Genomic DNA, 9,647 nt, shown 5'->3' with positions numbered 1-9,647 from the left:
CGGTCTAGAGTCTTATATTCCTTTTCCCGATTATTAGGAAATGAGTTATTTTACTCGACTATCCGAGTAATCGTCATCCAACAAAAATATCTCAACACATCAATCATATCCTTTTCTCGCCCCCGTGTGATCAAAACATCCAATTAAAACATCCAACATATTAATCCAACTTATCACCCCCGTGTGACCAAAACTCTTTTAAAAAATAACGTTGTTTAATCCTTTCTAATGCGCACAACAAACCAATGCTTAAGCCTCCGCCGAGAGTAGACAAGCCAACATTTAGCCTTTAGAACGCGATCTAAACAGTTGTTCACTAAAAGACACCAACCAACCTTTTAGTTCTAATTTGCGATTTGAGTGTTAGCTTATGTTGTTTGTTTTCCCGTTGAGTACAACGAACGTGAGGGGTGCTAATACCTTCCCCTTGCGTAATCGACTCCCGAACCTGAATATGGTTGCGGCGACCATTATTCCTTTTTTAAAGGTTTTATCGATATTTTCCTATTCCTTTATAGGGATAAATAAAGTTCGGTGGCGACTCTGTTCGAACATAATTTTTCCGCGACCATCGCGAGGAATCGTATTTTTCGAGATGCGATAAATGCCAATACATATGATGAGATAACATGAGGGATCTTAGGGTCAAAATTTGGGTCTTATAGCTGCCCCTATTTAAGGATGTTCTAACTGAGGAGATGAAGGTTAAAATCTTCCCATCGACTTAGTAAAATGGGCTTAAATAACAACATGTAAAAACAAATTTTGGTCCCTAAGAGACCTCATGATGTATATGTTATGAAATGTTAAAATAAATCTCTGTGGGGAAATGTTGCCACAAAGGAAAAGAATCTAGAGAGACTGAGAGTCCGTATGAGCATAATCCGTTCCGTAAGGAAAACTCACTAGGGAGACAGAGACTCTGGGGAAAAAGGGTTATGCGTAGGCCAGACTACGACTTAGAACAACTGGGGGACTCGAGGGATTCCATAAAAAAATAAATCAGTAGAAAGGCTCAGTCGGGAAACAAGAGGGACATCTGCAAGGGAAAGCGAATAGATCAAAGCAAAAGCTAAAATACCTAAGCCAAGCAGGAAACAACGATTTCACTAAGGAAATATGCACTCACACTGAACTGGGGAAGAAATGATCTTCAACACAGGAGTAACAAAAGTATATTATCCATTACCGGTTACTAGGTAAGGAGATAACAAAATCTGACAGGGAGGACATCCGTTACCGGTTAGGGTAAACATATCAAGGATGACTCGCTGAAGGCAACCAGGAGGCGTATTCATTACCGATTACTGAGTAAGAATAAATTGCTGGGAAAAACCAAAAATAGGATTTACAACTGCTGGTTACTGGGCAGAAGACCAAAGAGAGAGAATATCCGTCACTGTTAAAGTGAACATATCAAGGATAGACTCAAAGGAAAGAAAATCCGTCATCGGTTAAGATGAACATATCAAGGATAGACTTGCCTGGGGAAATCAAGGAGGATACCCGTCATCAGTTATGATGAACATATCGAGGATATATTGCCTGAAAAAGTAGGAATTGCATCTATCGAATGCTGGATAGAATACCAAAAAGAGAATATCCGTCACCAGTTAGGATGAACATATCAAGGATAGACTCCAAAAGGGAAGAATAGGAATTATATCTATAAGTTATTGGATAGAAAACCACGAAGAGAATATCTGTCATCAGTTAAGATGAACATATCAAGGATAAACTCTACAAAGGGGAGAAAAGCAGGATTTACAACTACCAGCTACTGGGCAGAAGACCGCAAAGAGAAGGAAACCCGTCATCGGTTAGGATTAACATATCAAGGATGAACTCTCTGGGGAAAGAGAACAGGGATTACAAATACCTTTTTACTGGGTAGAATACCAAAAAAGAGAATATCCATCATCGGTTAGGGTGAACATATCAAGGATAGACTCAAAGGAAATGTGAAAACGAATCCACTAGGGAGAAAAGAGGGGTTACTCCTACCGGGTATTGGACAGAAGTAACAAACTGCAAACTAAGAAGAATATTACCGGTTACTGGTTAATAGACTCTTAGAGGACCAAGGGCATCTATCTAGGTAAGATCTAGAAATAAAAGGTCAATCAAGACTCAACCCAATGAGGATATAACTCAAGGGGAGTGGTTTCATCTAGATAATCAACTAGGGGAGGAAACTGAAATAATCATCCACGAGGAAATAAATCAGTGGGGAATAGGAGAAAGGTTAAAGTCTTTCTGCTTAAGGGGCTGACACTCTACAATTGAAGGAGGATAGACACACCAAACTTGCATGGGGATAAAGTACCGCCATAGCAGAGAGTTAAAGTAACAATGAATCACAAAGTGTAATGGTGCAATAATGAAATTTCTGAATGTATATGTATATGTGATGATTATGCTGACAAAACAATCACAAAAAATGCAATTATCGCTGATTTGAATCATCGATACAATTCTCGGCCAATCCACACAAGAGGGAAACAATTGCTGGAGAAGAGATCACACATCTCGAAGACTCAATCCTGGTTGGGGAAAGCACACAGATTTGTTGAGGAAATTGTTATCAAGCCTACGGGGAATTTTAGGTCAACACCATATCAAATGGGAGACAACCCTGCAGAGGATAACACAAATAGCTGCTCAGAGTCAGAGAAAAAATCTGACTTGGAACAAATCTGATGGTGATTTACGGAGAAGCCAAAATTCTGCCGAAACCAAACAAACTGCTGAAATACCGCGCCTACAACTCAAAGGAGGCCAACAAACTCGGCTAGGAAAACCAACAAACATCGGATGCTGACATGCTACCGAGGATGAAAGACAAGGGTCACGCCGACTGCTTGGGGAGAACCAACAATGCTCCACACTTAGGGCTTACCACTTTTCAAACCACTGTTGATATTCCTTTTGATGAAATCAATTGTTTTTAAAATAACTGCTTTTATATATTTAAGAAAACATGATTTTGTTTAAAAATTTATTTTCAAAAATGATCACAATAAAATTTAAATTTATTTGGATGGATAATAAATAGAAGTAGAAACAATTGGATAAAATCTCAACTTTATTTAATAGAATGGTAGTCTGTAAATGACAAGACTCCGTGGATTTTTACAAAAGTTGAAAAGTGGTAATTTACATGGAAAAAGGGCTACATTGAATACAATGATCACTAATCCTTTTACCGACTTTTGATGTCCATTGTGCTCTTGGCGACGGCGGGAGATGATGAATCAGAAATGCCTAAGTTGCTCAAGAATGTCTTCAAAACTGAAGATCGGCAGGATGCAGTTATTTGCCATAATCCCTAATTTTTGCATAAATTGCTCCAAGGTGGGGTAATCAATTTATCAGGATGATTTTTTCTGTTCTTATGTCTCTAATTTTTGCCTAGATCTCCCTTTCAGGTTTGATCCACCGAGACACTCATTTTTTCCTAAGCCGCCCCTTCAGGTTTTCAACTTAGCGAGTTGTTCTTTTCTTTTTTAGGTGAAGTATTTCTTGACTGCATCTGCGTTCACAGGACATGTGATTTCTTCATCATCCATAGTTGTAAGAATCAAAGTACCTCTTGAAAAGGCTCTCTTAACAACATATGTGCCTTCATAATTAGGAGTCCATTTGCCCCTAGAATCTAACTTGAAAGATAAAATCTTCTTGAGCACAAGGTCACCTTCTCTGAACACACGAGATCTGACCTTCTTATCAAAAGCTTTCTTCATTCTATGCTGGTACAACTGACCATGACACATGGCAGTTAACCTCTTCTCTTTGATCAAATTTAGCTGATCATACCTGGTCTGACACCATTCAGCTTCTGTCAACTTGGCTTCCACCAAGACACGCAATGATGGGATCTCAACCTCTACTGGGAGCACAAGTTCCATGCCATAAAGAAGTGAGAAAGGGGTTGCCGCTGTTGAAGTGCAGATGGATGTACGATACCCGTGCAAAGAAAATGGGAGCATCTCATGCCAATCCTTGTATGTTACAACCATCTTCTGGATGATCTTCTTGATGTTCTTATTTGCAGCTTCAACATCCCCATTCATCTTGGGTCTTTAAGGAGAAGAATTATGATATGTAATCTTGAAGTCTTTGCAAAGAGCTTTCACCATATTATTATTCAAGTTTGATCCATTATCATTAATGATCTTACTTGGCACACCATAATGGCATATAATCTGATTCTTGATAAACCGCACAACAACTTGCTTGGTTACATTCGCATACGATGCCTCTTCAACACACTTTGTGAAGTAGTCAATTGCCACCAAAATGAAACGATGTACATTCGACGCTTTAGGCTCAATCATGCCAATCATATCAATTCCCCACACGGGGAAGGGCCATGGAAAGGAAATGCCATTTAACAATGTCGAAGGAAAATGAGTTTTATATGCATAAATTTGACACTTGTGGCATTTCTTCACAAACTTGCAACAGTCAGATTCCATTGTCAGCCAATAGTAACCTGCTCACAACATCTTCTTTAACATAGCATGTCCATTGGAATGAGTACCAAAGGAACCTTCATGGACTTCAGTCATCAACAGGTATGCTTCGTGTCTATCCACACATCTAAGCAGGACCATATCGAAGTTTCTCTTGTACAATACATCACCATTCAGGTAGAAGTTGTCGGCTAATCTCCTCAAAGTCTTCTTATTTTTCAAAGATGCCCCAGGCGGGTAAGTCTGACTTTGGAGAAAACACTTGATATCAAAATACCACGGCTTCTCATCTTTGGCCTCTTCAAAAGCAAACACATGAGCTGGCTTATCAAGACGCATCACAGTCAGATTGGGAACTTCATTCCAATACTTTACTACAATCATTGAAGCTAAAATAGCAAGAGCATCTGCCATCCGATTTTCATCTCGAGGGATATGATGAAACTTAACCTTTGTAAAGAAATTTTAAATCCTCCTCGCATAATCTCTATATGGTATCAAACTGGGTTGATTCGTCTCCCATTCACCTTTGATCTGATTCACAACCAAAGCTGAATCTCCATAGACGTCCAAATACTTGATTCTGAGATTAATTGCCTCTTAAAGCCCCATAATGCAAGCTTCATACTCAACCATATTGAGTTAGAAGTTTTCAAACAAAACTTATAAAAGTCAGAGATCACAGGTAAGGGGGTTGGTTACACAGAGGAAAGGTGTTAGCACCCAAAGGGTCCTAGGTACTCCTAGGGAGCCCTTTTTGTGTGCATATGTATTTTGTACAAAGTTGTTGATTCCAAGTGTTGGCAGCAATTTTGGTAAAACAAAGAGTGTTCATAAGATGTTATGTGTGATGTCTTAACATGAGATATCCTATGTACCTGTTGGAGTTCAAGAACATGTTCATGCAGGATTGTTTCAGAATGCCACATACAATGCCATGGATTCAGATACTGGATGTACCTGCTTGAGCTTAAATGAAAGACATGTTCATGCAGGATTGTTTCAGATGACATACACAAGGTCATGGCATCTGATATGGTTGTACCTGCTGGACGTTATAAAAGGAATTATTGAATTATGCAGGATTTTTCCAGGATGTCAGACCCGATGTCATGACATCCTGTACACAGAACATTCAGTGTGAATGTCTGGTGTTTTGTGATTGCATAATTAATGGAAATCTATGTTTGATTGAAGATCTGATTAGCTGGCGCATTCAATCATGGATTACAACCTGATTTACTTATTTTCCAAGGAGATCTAACCAGCTGTTATAAAAAGGTTTGATTGGAAAATAGATTTAGGGTTTTCAAGATGTCCAAGCCCAGCTGAATGCTTCTATAAAAAGGTACTTAGAAAACCTGTTTTACTACACAACCAATACTGAGCGAAATATAGAAAGAGAGCTAGTGTTTGTGTCTTGTTTAGTCGTAAGACTTGTAAGCCATTCAAGTCATCTTTTGATGATTGAATTGGACTGATTTGTGGTTGTAATTTGTCACTCTAAAGCTGTTAAGCAAGAGTGTGTGTCTACTTGATCAAAGTTGTGAAGCAAGATCAAGTGTGTTTCTTCTTTATCAAAGCTGTAAAGCAAGATCAAGAGTGTGTCTTCTTGATTGAAACTGTGAAGTAAAATCAAGAGTGTGTTATTGAAAAGTGTTTTCTTTTCTCAAGGGATTGTTGTTTAAGATCACATGTGTGATTGTAGGGAAGTGAGTGGGTTCTCATATCTAAGAGTGCTTAGGTAGAAATTGCACGAGTAGAGATTAGGTGAGAAAGACTGTAACTTGTTGAAGTGTATGGAGAGTCTTTGAACTGATTCTATTTTAGTGAATTTCCTTCCTGGCTTGGTAGCCCCCAAATGTAGGTGAGTTGGACCGAACTGGATTAACAATTGCTTGTGTATCTTGCATTACTATTCTCTATCTTTATTTTGTTTGCATTACTCAGATATTAGTGTCATGACATTACCTTCGACATCTCATATCTGATACCATAATTTCAATTGGTATCAGAGCAGGCATCTTGCTCTGGTTCTGGGTGAGATCTAGGGACAATACTTTCTGGTACAATGGAGAGAGATGGAGGATCTGTTCATAGACCACCAATCCTGGATGGCTCAAACTATGACTATTGGAAACCTCGAATGGTGGCTTTTCTAAAATCTCTTGATAACAAGGCTTAGAAAGCTGTGTTAATAGGTTGGGTGCATCCTGTCATTACTAAAGAAGGAGAAGCCACTACTGAGAAGAAGCCTGAAGAACAATGGTCCAAGGAGGAGGATGATATAGCCCTTGGAAATTCTAAAGCTTTGAATGCCATATTTAATGGAGTAGACAAAAATATTTTCAGGTTGATAAACAACTGTCAAGTGGCCAAAGATGCTTGGGACATTCTCAAGACCACTCATGAAGGCACTTCTAGGGTTAAGATGTCTAGGCTTCAGCTGCTCACCTCCAAGTTTGAAAACTTTAAGGATGAAAGAAGATGAAAACATTCATGAATTTCACATGAGTATCCTTGAAATTGCTAATGCCTCAAGATCCCTGGGAGAGAAGATGACAGATGAAAAACTGGTAAGGAAAATACTCAGGTCACTCCCTAAGAGATTTGCAATGAAGGTGACTGCCATAGAAGAGTCTCAAGACATTTCCAACATGAGGGTAGATGAGCTAATTGGTTCCCTCCAAACCTTTGAGATGGGATTGAATGATGGTTTTGAAAAGAAAACAAAGAGCATGGCCTTTATGTCAAACACAAAAGAGGAAAAGAGTCAGGAGGTTGATGAAGATTTGGTCAATGAAGTAGCAATGCTGGGAAGACAGTTCAATAAACTGTTGAAAAAGATGGATGTAAGATCTAAGACAAATGTCAAGAACATCTCATCTGACATCAGTAAATCCAACAATGCTGGAAGAAGAGCAAGATCAGATGAGAAGCTCAAAGAAGGAAAAGAGGTACAGTGCTATGAATGTGATGGGTATGGACACATCAGGACTGAATGTGGAACCTACCTCAGGAAACAGAAGATGAGTCTTGCTGCCACTTGGTCCGATGAGAGTGAAACAGAGGAGGCTGCAAATCTTGTGACTGCTTTGACAGGAAGATGGGGATCTGATGAAGACTCAAGTGATGGTGAAGTAACCTTTGAAGAATTGGCCTTTACCTACAGAAAGATGTGTCACAAAAGTGTAGAGCTGTGCAAACAGGTTGAAAACCATAAGAAGGAAATAACTCAACTTGAGAATGAGAAGGTAGAATACTTCGAAACCATCTCCAATTTACAAACAGAAGCAGTGGTTCTGAATGCCAAGCTAGTTGAAAATCCACAAGCTGAAAGACAAAAGATAGCACAGCTGGAAAGTGAGAAGGCAGACCATGTGAAAACCATCTCTAAGTTGAAAACTGAAGTCATGTTTCTAAATTCTAAACTGGAAGAGATGACCAAGTATGTAAGGATGTTAAGCAATGGATCTGACTCCTTAGACAAGATTCTCCAAACTGGACAAATAACAGGAGACAAATTTGGCATTGGGTATAATGACTCAAAGCCTGAGAGCAGTTACACTGGTGCCAAATCTCAAGCCAAACCTAAGTGCATCCATAATAAAAGTAAACCTGTGATGTCACATCATATGTCACAACACCAGAGGAGAAAACAACAGAAAGGGAAACACCAAAGATGGAGATGCCATCACTGTGGGAAATTTGGTCATCTGAAGTCGTTCTGCTATAAACTGTATGGTTATCCTAGGCCTGCTCATGATCAGAATCACTATCAATCCAGACCCAAACAGCATAGGCCTATCATTAAGAAGCAATGGATTCCTAAGACTAATGTTACAGGTTTGATAGCTCACATTCCCCTCAGAATCTCAGCCAAAGAAGAGTGGTACTTTGATAGTGGATGTTCCAGACACATGACTAGAAACCAAGACTTGCTAACTGATCTGCATCATCATACCATAAGCCATGTAACCTTTGGAGATGGAGGAAAAGGTGAAATCAAGGGAACAGGTAAGCTTGATTGTCTTGGAGTTCCTAAACTTGACAAGGTTTTACTAGTTAAGGGCTTGACTGCAAATCTAATAAGAATCAGTCAACTATGTGATCAAGGTCTGAATGTTAACTTCACCAAAACTGAATGTCTAATCTTTGACAAAAATAGTGAAGTGATTATGAAAGGAATCAGGACCAAAGACAACTGCTACATGTGGAGCGCTCAAATGGATTATCCCTTAAAGAATTCCTATGTCAAAAAGGAATGGATAAAAATGAGTATAGGTGCTCTCAAGAGTGATGAAAAACAAGTCTGTGGGAAATGTTAGACAAAGATGTCACACCTCACCTTCATAGGAGAAAAGGTTATGATGGCTCAAACAACTGAGAGGTTAGATCAAATAGGTGGACATGTGACCAGTCATAGGCAGAATGAAACGGTTGGGACTAGGCCACAGGGGACTATATGTTTATCTAAAAGAAAAAATGCCAAGAACAATATGGAGAAGATTGGGATGACACCTGCTCCTACACATGTGAAATGTATAGAAGATGGAAGCAGTTGGGCTCAACTGGATTGGATGAAACTATTGATGATTGCATACAATGTCACACACGATATCATGACATTGTATTATGACAACCTGAATACTGAAACTAGGTCCAAAAATCAGATTCAGCAGAGATGGACAAAGTACTATTATGCTATTATCACTTCATTAGAAAATTCGTGGAAGACAAATTCAGAGGTCTAAAGCATGAACTGGAACTAGCAGACAAGGTTGCAAGGATTTTGGGTGAAATTCAAATTAAATATGAGGGAGGGAAATTAGGGATTTGGACTCTTGTGAAATTATGGCAATTAAAGTGGAAAAATAAAGGAAATAAAAATAGTGTCTGCTCTTTTAAAAGAAAGAGCCACATTAATGATAAATCATTCCCTAGCATTGAAAATAGTATCTATTCCCTCAGCACACGCTACCTAAACACAACAATCTCCATCTCCATTCAACTTCTCAAAGAAGCTCAGCTAGGGCAAAGAAACTTCTCTCAAAAGTCCTACAACATGTCTCAACATCCATCATCATCTGGTTCAAAATCCTCTCACCATGCAAAGACTCCCTCCATGGAGTTTCTAGATGAAGACGTGATGGACGTTACTCCACTTTGCGT

Source organism: Lathyrus oleraceus, chromosome 6, assembly GCF_024323335.1.
Source record: "Lathyrus oleraceus cultivar Zhongwan6 chromosome 6, CAAS_Psat_ZW6_1.0, whole genome shotgun sequence".
Classification (NCBI taxonomy): domain Eukaryota; kingdom Viridiplantae; phylum Streptophyta; class Magnoliopsida; order Fabales; family Fabaceae; genus Lathyrus; species Lathyrus oleraceus.
The sequence above is the reverse complement of the archived record's forward strand: the minus strand, read 5'-3'. Positions refer to the sequence as shown.